This window comes from Dromiciops gliroides, chromosome 2, assembly GCF_019393635.1.
Source record: "Dromiciops gliroides isolate mDroGli1 chromosome 2, mDroGli1.pri, whole genome shotgun sequence".
Taxonomy (NCBI): Eukaryota; Metazoa; Chordata; class Mammalia; order Microbiotheria; family Microbiotheriidae; genus Dromiciops; species Dromiciops gliroides.
Window position 1 is genome coordinate 426,599,548 of NC_057862.1, and position 14,679 is coordinate 426,614,226.

General features: G+C 38.2%; 1 protein-coding gene across 8 annotated transcripts in view; it reads right to left on the reverse strand.

Moving 5' to 3' along the window:
- RABGAP1 (RAB GTPase activating protein 1) overlaps nt 1-14,679 on the reverse strand; it is a 241,947-nt gene that overhangs the window by 67,057 nt on the left and 160,211 nt on the right. The window lies entirely within an intron of this gene.

Genomic DNA, 14,679 nt, shown 5'->3' on the forward strand with positions numbered 1-14,679 from the left:
GAGTGATCAGACCCCTTTGGGGAGGGGGGGGAGTATTGAAAACTTTTAGGTTCTCAGCCTGAGCTGTTCCTGAGCTCCTAGAATAAGTGCCACCCCCCCCCCCAAAAAAAGTAGCAAGAAGTCTAATCTAGACCTACACTCCAAAAGTACAAAGTATCTGGCCCTAACAAAGTCTGAAGTCAGAAAGTAGGCTAAAAGAACAGGTAAACAAATAATAAAGAATACCACCATAAAAAGCTATTATGGTGATAGGTATAATTAAGACAGGGCAGCTGGGTGGCACAGTGGATAGAGTTCTGGGTCTGGAATTGGAAAAAACTAGAGTTCAAATCTGACCTCAGACACTTACTAGTTGTGTGACCCTAAGCAAGCAACTTAAACCTTTTCTGCATTAATAAACAAACTGGAGAAGGAAATGGCAAACCATTTAAATATTTTTGCCAAGAAAATCCTTTGGACAGTTGGTCTAGAGGGTCACAAAGAATTGCACACAACTGAATTAATGAACAACAACATTTAAGACACAAACCCAGAAGACAATGCCTCCAAAATATTTACAAGTAAATCCTCAAGGAAAAACATAGCATGGGCACAAATTCAACTAGAATTCCCAGAAGAAAGGAAGCAAGAGAGAAAAAAAAGGTTTTGTCAATGATATGAGAGCACTAGAGGAAAAAAGAACAACTGGAAAAGAAATGAGTACAATGGAAGGACAAATTAGAAATGGAATTATCAGCTTGGCACAAGAGGTAAAAAACCTCTTCCAAGCAACAAACTCCCTAATAATTAGAATGGACCAATAAAAGACAATGATTCCATAAAAGAACAAAAAAAAATAGTAAAAGTAAAGTCAAAAGTGAAAAAAATATAAGAAAATGTAAGGTGTCTTATAGCAAAAACAGCTGACCTAGAAAACAGATTGAAGACACACTGGAATAAGGGGAGATCTGAGGCAGGAAAAGCATCCAGTCGGCTATTACAAGTATCCAGATATAAGGGCATGAGGGCCTGATCCAAGGTTTTGTTTTGCTTTTCTGTTTTTTTGACTATATAGGTTGGTGACAGGATTTTGTTTTTCTTTTATGTTCAAGGTGGTGCTAGCGGGGACTGTTGTTGGTATTGGAAGAAAAGAAGCAGAATTTTTTTCTTACTGAAAAAATTTATAATAAACTCCACTTCCCAGCCCCTGCTCAGTGTAGCAAATAGGTTGAGAAGTAAGAAGGCTATCAGATTTGGCAGTTAAGAGATCATTGGTAACTTTGGAGAGGTTTGTTTAAGGATATTTTATTCACTCTTTCAACAAAATTTTTTTAAAGTACCTGACACGGGGTTATTAAGTATATCCAAGCTACACATTAGCTGAACAATGGTTAAACATCAGTATATAGCTAAAAAGCATTTATTAAGTATCCACTATATGCTAGGGATGATGCCAGGCATGAGGGATACACCAACAAAAATGAGAGTCCCAGAACTCAAGGAAATTAAATTCTATCTATCTAGACACTTATATATGGTTGCATAAAGTCAAAGTGGTAGTCAGTAAATGCATTTAGAATTCTGCAAGAAGTTTGTGTTGACAGTGTGCCCAGAATTGTGTTCATTACTACAAGGGTTAAAACCCCCCACATATACCAGCATGTCAATTCTATCATGGACCCATAGCCATAAAGAATTCAGTTCACATTTACTAAGGACACAAAATGTGCAAAATCCTATGTTATACACTAAGGGAGACACAAAGATGAAAAAGGTATAAATTATCTTTATGGAATCTATTAAAAAGAAGAAACAATAAAAATAGACTTAAGTACATGGAAGTTATTATGGTAATTGAAAGGAGTTGCAGGGATTAGGAAGAACAATGTGGAGAGTTGGAAGTAGAGGACTGGTTGAAGGAACTAGGGATATGTAACTGGGAATATGTTAACTACCTCTGTGAACTTAGACAAACACTTTACCTCTTGGTCTCATCTATAAAAAATAGGTGTGTGGGAAACTGAATGAGAAGATCTCTAAGATTCCTTACAGCTCTAGATGTATGGTGTATAATAATTTAAGGAAGGGAAGAAGGGAATTGTCTTCAACTATCTGAGAGATTGGACCAAGGCTTTTTGGTGTCAAGGACCCCTCTGCCAGTCTGGTGAAGCATATGATCCCCTTTTTAGAATAATGTTTTTAAGTCAAGTCAAGGCAAGAAGCATTTTTAAGCACCTACTGTATTCCAGGCACTATGCTAAGCACTGGGGATACAAAGAAGGGTAAAAACATTTCCGGCGCCCATGAAGCTTATAATTCAATGAGACAACATGCAAACAACTGTGTGCAGACAAATTTACAGAGTAAACTGGAATTACAGAAGGAAGGCACTAGTATTAAGGGGGGGGGGGCCTGGAAAGGCATCTTGCAGAAGGGGAATTTTTACTGATATCTAAAGGAAGCAAGGAAAGCCAGGAGGTGGAGACAAGTAGGGGAAGCATCCCATGCTCGAGGGACAGCCAATAAAAACGCATGGTGTATGGAGATGGTGTGTCTTATGTGAAAAGCAGCAAAGAAGCCAGTGTCACTAGTTCATAGAGTGTATGGGGAAAGTATAAGGTGTGAGAAGAATAGAAAGGTAAGAAGGGGCCAAGTTATGAAAGGCTTTTAAATGATTTTATATTTGATCCTGGAAGCAACAGGGAATCACTGAAGTTTACTGAAAAGGGAGGGTCTCATAGTCATTAGAAGATTACTTTGATATCTGAGTGGAGGAGAGGATGGAGTATAAAATAAAATATGGAGGATTACAAAGGTAACCAATTATATTGCAATAGAATTAACAAAATACTGAACAAACAAATTTATGGACCCCAGTCCAGGTTAAGAACTTTTGGATTATGACATATAATGCTTTGCCTCATGGGAAGAGCAACTAAAATTAAAGAGAGGCAAATTTTAGTTCAATGTAAGGAAGAAGTTTGTAATATTTAGAGCTATCCAATGATATAACTAGATACCCTGTAAGACAGTGAATCATCTGTCAATGAATGACAAAATATCTAAAATATCAGGGGATATTTTAGAGCAGTTTTATATTTCTGGTAGGGATTGGACTTAAGCTATGAAACCTCTCTCATCCTTGAGATTCTATGATTCTAAGTAGAAAATGCTATTTGTGTCTTTCCTTGAGTAGGCTGCAGAAATGAAAGACTGTGGTACTCAAAGAATCTTATAGCTGGAAGAGACCTCAGAGGTCATTAAGTACAACCTGAACTGAACAAGACTCTCTTCTGCAAATTATCAGTGAAAACCATGTTCATTTTGTTTTTTTAACATAATTGGACAATACTGGTCATAGTGAAAGCTGGTGTGGTTGTCTGACATTTGTCCCCCACACTGTCAATGGATAAACATGCTTTGTTATGATCATTAGCACCTTGAAACACATCAACTCAAATGGTAAGAATATCTCTGAAGTGTTATATCCTCTAGGGTGGAGGGTTTAACTATTCTTTGCGCTTTGATGAATCTATAGAAGAACCAACATGAGGGAACAAAAAGGCATCTAATATTTTGGAACACCTGAAGAAAATCTACCTTCTTGACCTAAGTCAGCAGGGGTTCAATCTAGTAGAGATGATTCTAAACCAGCTGGGTTCCAAAGAAGAAAGTCTTCTGAAACAAATTCTGAAGACTTTGTAGGTACAAAGGGAGAAGGTAATGTTTGTGAAAACACAGAGGCGGACTTGAAATCTGTGCCTGTTCCCAGTGTAGCTGCATCAGTATCATCTACAAGGAATCTATCTGGTGGCAAGTCCAGCCTACTCCTTGGTTAAATATGACTTCTTCCCCTCTCTACCATGCTTGTGAATTGTATAACTTGAGCCTGACTGTACAACTTTAAAAATTTATTTCATTAAAAAACAAGCACTTGATGTACTACTATTCTTTTCCCCCTCCATTTGTCTACAGATCATGGCCTGAGTGTTCTCTCTAATCGATTTCTGAGGGAAGGAGCATTTTATGAAGTTTCATGATATATTTCCAGGAACTAAAAACTGAGCTTGAAATGTCTTAGAATTGTTTGTACCAAGGGGTTTTTTAAAACTCCATTCCTGACCAACTTTACTGACTTGTGAAGTCAAGGCTCAGCAAACATAAATACACCATCTAAAGGGAGAGCTCTTCTTAGGCCCCTGAGACAAAAGGTGACTTCTTCCAAGAGTGGCTCTTTGATTTCAGTCTCATTTGTCCTGTAAGTCCTTTGCTACAAGAATCTATACTTTACTAAGCCTTGTTGTTGTTGAGTTGTTTTCAGTCATGTATGACTCTTTATGACCCTATTTGGGGTTTTCTTGGCAAAGATACGTTTCCTTCTTCAGCTCACTTTACAGATGATGAAATGGAGGCAAACAAGGTTAAATGACTTGTCCAGGGCCACACAGTTAGCAAGTGTCTTGAGGCCAGATTTGAATTCACAAAGCTGAGTCTTCCTGACTCCAGGCTTGACACTCTATCCACTGAACCACCTAACTGTCCTGAATGTATCATACAGATCAGTAAAGAGGTCTGGTTCTCAAATTCCTTGCTGACTGGAAAGCAGAGAAAGGGGAGTGATGAGTATTTACCCATCTTGTAAGGAGCATTTTTCCTACAAATGACAGTCCTTTGTGCATGAGCATGCTGGTCCTTGACTTGACCATGAAGTGAAAGTTTCATCTTTCAAAAGTATTGTAACTTTATTAATCTAAACTGTTTAAAGCAATAAAAAAGTTTTGAAGTGTTAAAAGAAAAAGATAAAATCTCTGCAATTAAGCATTATGTGGGAAATAATACAGAAAGAAAAAGAGACTAGCTTATGTGTGTATGTATAGAGGAGAACTTTTAAATTTTTTTTTTTAAGTGAGGCAATTGGAATTAAGTGACTTGCCCAGGGTCACACAGCTAGCAAGTGTCAAGTGTCTGAGGCCGGATTTGAACTCAGGTACTCCTGATTCCAGGGCTGGTGCTCTATCCACTGCGCCACCTAGCTGCCCCAGAGGAGAACTTTAATGCAACAATCAAAACCTACAGAAACTCTGTTCAAAGGGACCTTACAGTTCATTTAGTTCGACCTGTATCTGAACAGAATACCCTCTATACAACTCTGACAGTCATCTCGTTTTAGTTTGAAGACTTCCAGTGATGGGATGTCCCCTTCCCACACCTTCTAAGGCTTTCCATTCTTTTTTTTTTTTTTTATCAGCTTTGGGGGTTTCTTGATATTGAGCCATTATATATCTGTACATATCTTAAATGACTTGCTTGCCAACGCCCTTCCGTAAAAGTGGCAACAAAAACTGAATACTATATTCCAGATGTGACCTGTGCAAGGGAGCTATCAATTTATTCATATGGGACTCTATGCTTCTTGTGATTCAGTTTAAGATCACTTTTTTGAATACTATGTCACTTTATTAACTTATATTGAATATGTAATTCATGCAGTTCTTTTTCATATAAACTAGTTAAAAAAAGGAACCATCACTAATACAAATTCTAGGCAGCTTTTGACACTGTTGATCACTTCTTCTTTTGAAGATACTCTTTCCTTGTTCTATCCTAGTTATCCCACACATATGCCTGACTGCTTTAATCTCAATTACCTCTGCTGCATCATTTTATATCTTGCTATTCAAATGTGCGTGTCCCATAAGGCTCTGTCTGGAGCCTTCCCTTCTTTTTCTACACCTTTTCTCAGATTTAATCTTTTTTCATGGGTTCAATTATCTCTGTGCAGATGATCCCTATATCTATATATTTAGTATTGATTTTCCCCCTTAGTTCCAATCTCATAACCCACCATCTGCCAGATCTCTCCACCTGGGTGTCCCAAAGGCATTTCAAAGTCAAACTCAACAAGTTCAAAATTGAACCCTTTATCATCTAACCTAAACCTAATCCTTTTCTAAACATCCTTGTTTCTACTGAAGGTACCATCAACCTTCTAATTTTGTAACCTCAAAGTCATCTATAAATCCGATTCATTTATTAGACTAGTATTAGGAAGGAACCATTATTATTAACAGTCTCAGCAGGAATCTAGTCTCACAATCCACCTGGTGAGAAAAGAAAAATTTTAAAAAAGAAAGAAAAAAGGCTTATTTGATCACTTAATCTGCTCTTTAGGGAGCAATGAAAAACACCGACCACACATATTCTTTTTGGTAGTTTACTTTTTTCTTGATGAAATTTTAACACCCCAAGCAATGGGGGCTTTTCAGGAGGAAAGTTCACAAATAAATCTAAGATTCTGTCTTAAGTTTTCCCTTCAAGTCCACCCCCCCTTTCCCCTCTCTCTCCCTCTCCCTCCCCCTCTGCACTGGAATTCCAGAATTGGAATTCAGAGACTAAGAATTTCTCCTACAGCAGCCCTAATAAGTGGTTATTTAGTTTTGGCCTTAAGACTTCTAGTGGGGGGTGTGGAGTGGTGTGCAGAAACCTTTGCTAATTCTGAGTCAGCTCAATTCTACATTTGCACAGCTCTAATTGTCAGGAAGTTTTTCTTTATATGGAATTGTATAACTCCCAACTGTTTCTCCTAGTTCTACCCTCTGGAACCAAGCAGAAAAATCTAGTCTCTTTTCCACATGCCCACAATCATCCTCACTACCATTTCCCCAAGTTTTTTCCAGGCTAACAATCCTCATTTTCTTCACTATTTTCCTATGGTAACATCTTAAGGCTCATCCCCATCCTGGTCACTATTCCTTTCCAGCTTGTCAACGTCCCTTCTAAAATGTGGTGTCTAAAACTGATCAATCGCAACACGGGGTCTGATCAGGGCAATAACCACCCCAGTCCTAGACGATGTTTCTATTAATGTAGCTTAAATTTGCACTCCCTTTTTGGCCAGTCTATCACATTTCAGACAATCTGCTGTTTAGTCACGCATTTCTGTCTTATACTTGTGAAACTGCTTTTCCCACCATCTTAAAGCTACATTTATATAACTACATACCCTTGTTGGGGATGGGATATGGCATAGGGTGGTAATGAGTCAGGTAAGTAGGCTGGATAAATGACCTTTGAGGACCCCTTCGATTTTCAGATTTCATGATAACTTTATATCCACTTTTTACTTTGCAAAGTCATTTTATAGCTACTATTTTATTTGAAAACAGTAGGGTGACAGAACTCCTTTTATGTGGTTTTGTAGCTTTCTTAACCCAGTTTCGCTTAATACTAACATTTAGGAACCACATCCACCTTTTTTTTTTTTTTTTTGGCAGCACAGTCAAATTCCATTCCATTCATGTAGGAACAGGTACTAGTTCTGTGATTTCAGGGATATAGGGAACCCCGAGATTAGGAATTTCTCTCTATCAGTACAGGCTTACACTTTCTCTGAAACTTCAGTGTTCCAGACAGTTGCCTAGAATACTAAGAGTTTAAATGACTTGCCCAGAGTCCCACAACTATATATGTCAAAGGTGGAATTTTAACTTGGGACTTCCCGAAGTGAAGAAGTCAGCTCTGCTTGCTCTATTTCACACTGCCACAATTTACTTATCATAACTGAATTTAGCCATTCCACAATTAATGAGCATCTACTTTACAGTTCTTTGCTGCTACAAACAGTGCTGCTATAAAAACTTTGATGTATATGGTACCTTAAAATTTCTTTTTTACCCCTCTGGGGTGTATGTCTGGCAGTGGAATTTATGGATCATCAGGTAAAGATACTCCTGAATCAAAAGTCATTTTCTTTGCATAATTCCAAATTACTTTCCAGAATTGTTGGACCAACTCAAATAGCAATTGCTTTAGTGTGATGATCTGAAAACCAAACTGTTACCTTAGCCAAAATTCAACCCTTCTGGTTAAAGTCTGAATACTTCTGAAGGAATTAGGGTGTAAGATGCTTTCTGTATTAACAAACCTTATCATTTTGTGTTTACATTATTAATGGTATGTTTTATGAGACTTTTAAAGTAAGTCCCAAAGATACAAATATAAAGTGTCTTTCTTTGACTACTTTAAGATTTTTTTGTTTGTTTTGTCAAGACCTATAATATCATCACTGTGGGGATTCTATTTGTTCTGCTTGTTCCTAGAAAGAAGAACTAGGAATAATGGAGGGAACTGAAGGGAGATACATTTTGGCTTAATATTAGGGGAAAATCTTAATATAATTGTGTACAGGTGAGACTGGCTGCCTTTGGACATACTATTTCCTATTACTGGAGGTCTTTAAGTGGAAGTTGCATGACCACAAGCTGAGGATGTCTTGTTCAGACAGACTAGGTGGCCTCTCAAGTCCCTTTCAACTCTGAGTTTCTTTGATTTTAATATGAGAGTAGGAGAAGGGCAGCCTGGCATTTTCATTTTTTATTTCTGCAGGGAGCAGTATGGCATAAAATCTTTTTCCTCCCCCGTCTCATGTCTGGAGTGTGGGAGAATAAATCTAGTGGAAAGCTTTTACTCAGTCACTAACAGTTAATCAACCATGATTTGAACTGAGAAATGAATTACTTTAAATGCCAACTCTATTCTAAGATTAAATCAGATTCTTTCATTCTGGTCAAATATATCTACCTTTTATTCTTCATCAAATTTAGGCTAGTTTGTCTTTCCTTATGATTTTTTCTCTGGCTTCTATTTTCCATGCTCTGGGATTCACTTGGAATGTAACTGAGTTGTAGGCAAGAAAGCAATTAAAGTTCATTCTTCATCTCCAAGTTCAATAATTCTCAACACAATCAGGCTCTAAATTCAGCTTCTCTAAAATTGAACTTCTCTCCCTACCTAAGATTTGACTACTGATTCCTGTTCATGGTACTACCACTGTTCCATTCTGTGGGGCTAAAAAAAGTCCTCAGTAATAATTAATTAATTAAATAATTAATAATAATTACCCTTGTAATAATCAGTTACTACTTACTGCCAATTCATTGGCATTTTCTAACCTTGAAAAAAAAAATCAAAGTGCTAGAATAGGCCTTATAGTGTAAAATGCTATAAATTAGAATGCTATTTCTTTTCATTTCCACTTCTAAGACCCTAGTTCTTTTTGTGTGTGTGTGTGTGTTTTTTTGTTTTGTTTTGTTTTTAGTGAGGCAATTGGGGTTAAGTGACTTGCCCAAGACCCTAGTTCTGTACCCAAATACCCCAGGCTTGGAATGTAGTAACAACCTCCCAACTAGCCTTATCTATTCTGATCCATCACAGATCAATTCACCACTTCGTTCTCTTTATTCAAAAACTTTCACCTGACATATACAAGGTAAAGTCCAGACACCTCAGTCTAGCAATTTAGACCTTTCCTATCCTGTATCTGTTGACTGATTCTCAAACTTTCACTAAATGTTACCTATCTCCTATGTTGATGCTTCATGTGATTTTTTTTCTCAGTATTGGGGTTTGTGTGTGTGTCCTCTCCTATACACTTCCTACCCACAGTATCCTTTTACCTATTCCAAAACCTAAGTTTTATTGAAATCAAGTAAAAAGAGCATTACAATGGAAATCAGGAGCCTGCCTCACTTTCACAGGATCATAGTATTATAGAGTTAGAGCTGGAAAGGACCTTAGAAGCCATTCAGCCATCTCCTCCCTTCCCCCCAACTTCCCTTTCATAAAATGAGGAAATTGTGGCCCAGAGAGCTTAAGTGGCTTATTTGGGGTCACCCAGGTAGTACATGACAGAGGCAGAATTTAAATCCAGGTCCTCTGGCTCTAGAGCTTGTGCAATTTCAACTGCAGTATGCTTCCTCTCATCATCTTCCTACTCTATTAAATAGGGATAATTATACTTCTACTTCTCTTACTTGCCAACCCTCTGTAATCTAGTTTTGGATTTTCTTATCACTGGACTCCAATTGCTCTCTCCAAGGTTAGCAATGCCCAATCTCAGTCCTAATTCTTCTCACCCTCTCTGCTGCATTTGACACTGCTGGTCATCTTTTTCTCCTAGACACTCTCTTCTCTTGGGCATTTGATGAGAATACTCTCTCTTGCTTCCTAGATGCCTGACTACTCCTCAGTCTCCTCTGCTTGTTCATCATCCATATATCCTAACTGGGAATGTTCCCCAAGGTCTGTCTTGGCTCCTCTTTTCTTTTCCCTTTGCACTATTTCTTGGTAACCACATTAACTTCTATAGTTTAACTCTCACCTCTATGCCATTGACTCCCAGACCTATATATCCAGTCCCAATCACTGCACTGAACTCGTCTTTCATCACCAAATTAATGGGCTTTTCAAACTGTATGTTCTGGAAACAAATGCAATGTGTTCAAAACTGAACGCATTATTTCCCCCCAACCATATCCCTCCTGCAAAAACAAAACAATCCAAAACAAACAAAAAACTTCCCTTCTTCCAAAGTGTCCTATTTCTGTAAAAGATACCACTATCTTTCCATTACTGCAGGTTTACAACCTTGACATTACCATGATTCTTCCATATATCCAATCAGTTGCTAAATCATGCATTTCTATCTTTACAACATCTCTTACATCTGAACCCTTTTCTTAACTCTCCCTGGTTCAGGTCCTCATCATTTCTCACCTAGGTTACTGCAAAACTGCAAAAGCCTCCTTAATGGTCTTTCTCCCTCGTGTCTTTCACTACTTTTGTCTGTCCTGTACACTACTGTCAAATTCATTTTCCTTAGGTATAGATCTGATTATGTGATTTCTCTACTCAAATTCTGGTGGCTACAATCAAACTCCTCTGTTTAGATCTTTTTTTGGGGTGGGGTGGGGGGGTAATGAGGGTTTTGTGACTTGCCCAGGGTCACACAGCTAGTAAGTGTCAAGTGTCTGAGGCTGGCTTTGAACTCAGGTCCTCCAGAATCCAGGGCCAGTGCTTTATCCACTGTGCCATCTAGCTATTTTAAAGCCATATAAAACCTTCTTTTCAGTCTCATTGGGCACTTCTCCTCCTACCCTCTGTAACCCTGTCAAATTAACCTTCTCTCTTCCTGACTCACAATACCCCATCTCTCCCATACATGCTTTTACACTGGTTCTCTCTCAAGCCTGGAAAAACTCACTCCTTACCCTTACTTATCTCACAGACCCTCTCTTCCTTTAAGATGTAGCTCAAGGGCCATATTCTGCATGAAGCTTTTCTTCATCCCCCCACCATCTTTCTCCTTCCTAAACTAACTTGTATTTAATTACTTTCTATGTATTTGTGTTTATTCATTTAATATTTATTCTTGATATAGTTTTACATGCATTGGCTGTCTCCCCATTAGAACATAAGCTCCTTGTGAGTAGAGATTGCTTTATAGTCTTTGCACTTGTAGTCCCAGAAGCCAGCTCAGTGTCTGGTACACAGAAAGCACTTAATCCTTATTGATTGATTGACTACTAATATCTACCTCTTGTGGAACTCACACACAAAAAAGCTTTGTAAAATGTTAATTGCTATTATAAATATGGGCGTTTCTTAACACTGTCTTTTTCTAGGAGGTCCAGAGACAACAATAAGGCAAGAGGGTCGCGATTAAGGTGTAAATCAGAAGGTCCACAGAGATATCTTTCTTTGAGGTTTTCTACACCTCTGATCCTCCTGCTTCCTAGACCTGTGTGGAGCTAAGAAAAGGCACCCCACCTCCCCAACATGGCAGTTGTAGCTGCATGGCAACTGTTTAATGCTCATGAACTGTGATGGTGGACTTGTTAGCAATAATGTCACTCAGAAATGACTACACTCCTCTCCCTCTCCCTCTCCTACACTCTTTGTCCTTTGCTGTCACAGGCTCTCATCCAAGCATCCCTATATAGAACCACAGGGTTCAGTCTGAAGGGACATTAGACAATCAAGTTCAAATCCTTTATTTTCACAGAAGAGGAAGGTGCACTGACTTGTCCAAGATCACCTAAGTAGTACGTAACTGAGCTGGGATTCAAACCCAGATTCTTCAACTAAGCCCACACTGCCACTAGGCAATCCTAGTAGGATTGTAGGTACAGTATACCTTCCTTATCAACTTACTATCCCACTCTCCACAGCAGCTCTTTCAAATATTTTCATCGCTCCATGGCTCCGTATTTCCCCAACTCTCAGCTAAGAACCGGTTGCCTCTTATTTTATAGAAAAACATTGAGGCCATCTGCTGTGAACTTTGTCTTCTCCCATCTTCCCCATCTTCTACCACTAAAGTGCCTTCTGCCTTCATTCCTATCTCACATGATGAAATGGGATTACTTTTTACCAAGGCTAACAACCTTCTTGACCTAGAGAAGTCACTCATACACTCCTTAGGCAAGATCTGAAAATTGTGCCCTTCCATGCTTCTCAGTTGGCAGCCATAAACCTTTACTGCAATATTTGTGGAGTATATAGTTTCACTTCTGTAAGACAAAAAAATCATGTGCTGTAGAGTATGAAATTTTCTAGCATAAAGAAGGAATATTACAAAGACCTCGCCCCATTTTCTTAACCATGTTATGTCCTGGCTAGCTGTCCTCTTTGTCTGCCTTACTTCTGGGAGTACCCTAGCCCCATCAGCAGTATGACGACTACTGTTACCTGAACAAAAGGAAGCGATGGCAGGGGTCTGGGGGGTGGGAAGCAGCTTATATATAAAGAAGCAAATACAGGGGATGTTGTTTTCAAATGAAAGAAGTAGTATGTTGACCTTCCCTACTTTGCTCAGCTGGCTAACTTTAGGGGTCACATGCTCCTTAGTGGCATGGAGAAGCAACATAGCACTGGGTTCATGTCCTCGACATTACCGTAGAGTCACAGGATCACCTTAAAGATGCCCTATTCCAACCCCTTAATTTTATAGATGAAGTAACTGAAGCCTGGAGAGATCACATAACTTGCCCAACACTGTATAGGTAGTAGTAAGTGACAGAACTGTGATCTGAACCCAGGTTTTCTGATTCTGAATTCAGTGCTCTTTCCATTAGACAATGGTACCTCATATACCAAACGACGGCAGGAACACGGACCTACTTATTACCTAATTGTGAAGAACGGTAGAGTAAAATGTTTACAAATCTGATTATGTTTCTGTGGTTTCCTAACAATTAAAATCTAAATGACAGATTCTGGCATTCAAGGATGTCTACAGTCTTGCCTCTCTATTTAGTGTTATGTAATACTTAGCCCTTTCATATACTCTGAAGTTCATCCAAGTAGACCACTCTCTACTCTCCAATATCTATGTCTTTACTCCTCACCTGGAATGAATGGCTACCCCAATTCTTGGTATTTCAAAGTTCTTCCCACCTTTCCAGGACCAACAAAGAAAGAAGACGTCTGTGATTCTTCAGTTCAAAGTATTCTCTTCCTCATAGCAATTCATCTGGTCCTCCCCTTTGCACATACTGAACTCACTTGTATACATGTCTTTTCCTTCAGAGTAGTTTCTCTGTTGTATTTACTTTGTATCCCTAGTATTGAGCAAATGTTCTTGTATACTTGAAAGCACTTAATTTTTTTATTTCAGAGTAAGCTGATCAAAACATAAGTAATTATTTTTGTTTTTAAATGCATTATTTATTTAATATTTTACCTCATGGTATCTGAAATTGGAAAATGTGCAAAAATCCATTTAGATGATAATGATTCATATAAAGATTTTCCCAAATTCTCAATTATTAAGAAAAGCTTCTTAATATAGATGTCTTCAAATTTTCCCAAATCTTTGCATACAGCAATGGGTCTCCAATCATTGCATATTTAACTTGTAATTTTTTACAATGAAAAAACCACATATACAGTCACATAAATGAAGACATCTCCTCCACAGTCAACCTCTATTGTTTTTGTTTGTTTGTTTGTTTTGTTTTTTAAGGAGGGATGGGGGTGGTGGGGAGGATTATATCTACAGAGAAAACTGAAAACCTTTTGTCCAATATGAAAGATAGACAGGCCAACTCTATCAGAGCCATCCCTGACTTTACATCAAGTTCTCATTTTTCAACTTCAAAACCAGGGAACAATGCATTTCTAATGTGAAAATTCAAGTTTCAATGCCAATACTGAACATTATTCAAGTCAACTATTTTTACAGATGCTCAGCAAAGAAACTAAGAGAAACACTTCACAGATGGGGTTTTGAATCAGAGTCAATAATTCCATTTAAAGTGCTCTCAAATATTCATTCTGTTTTAATGTAGTTGATGACCCTTTTTAGGAAAGCAGTTTAGTGGAACATATAGCCTTTGCTAATCATTGTCACCCACCACTAATATCAAAGAATTAACACTGAACTTTATTGTTTTTGGGTTTTTTTTAGTGAGGCAATTGGGGTTAAGTGACTTGCCCAGGGTCACACAGCTAGTAAGTGTTAAGTGTCTGAGGCTGGATTTGAACCCAGGTACTCCTGACTCCAGGGCTGGTGCTCTATCCACTGTGCCACTTAGCTGCCCCAACACTGAGCTTTAATAAGACCATTAGAAGAAACTGTAGGAAGGAATTTTTAAAGATGAAGCATTAAAATAACTTTATTTCTAAATTCACTATGGAAGAATTTGCCTTTATGCCACACTGTTATGCCAGTGTTGCCAAATCACCAAAAACAAAGATTGTACGCTTATGTCTCTTCTGAGATCTAGCAGCTACATACCATATAAAGGTAAATGAACTGTCCTGCCAGAATGTAAGGTAATTGAGTCTAAAAATATGTGTGTGTGCGTGTGTGTATATATAATGTATGTTTTCATTCTGAACTATGCAGTTTGGTATTTC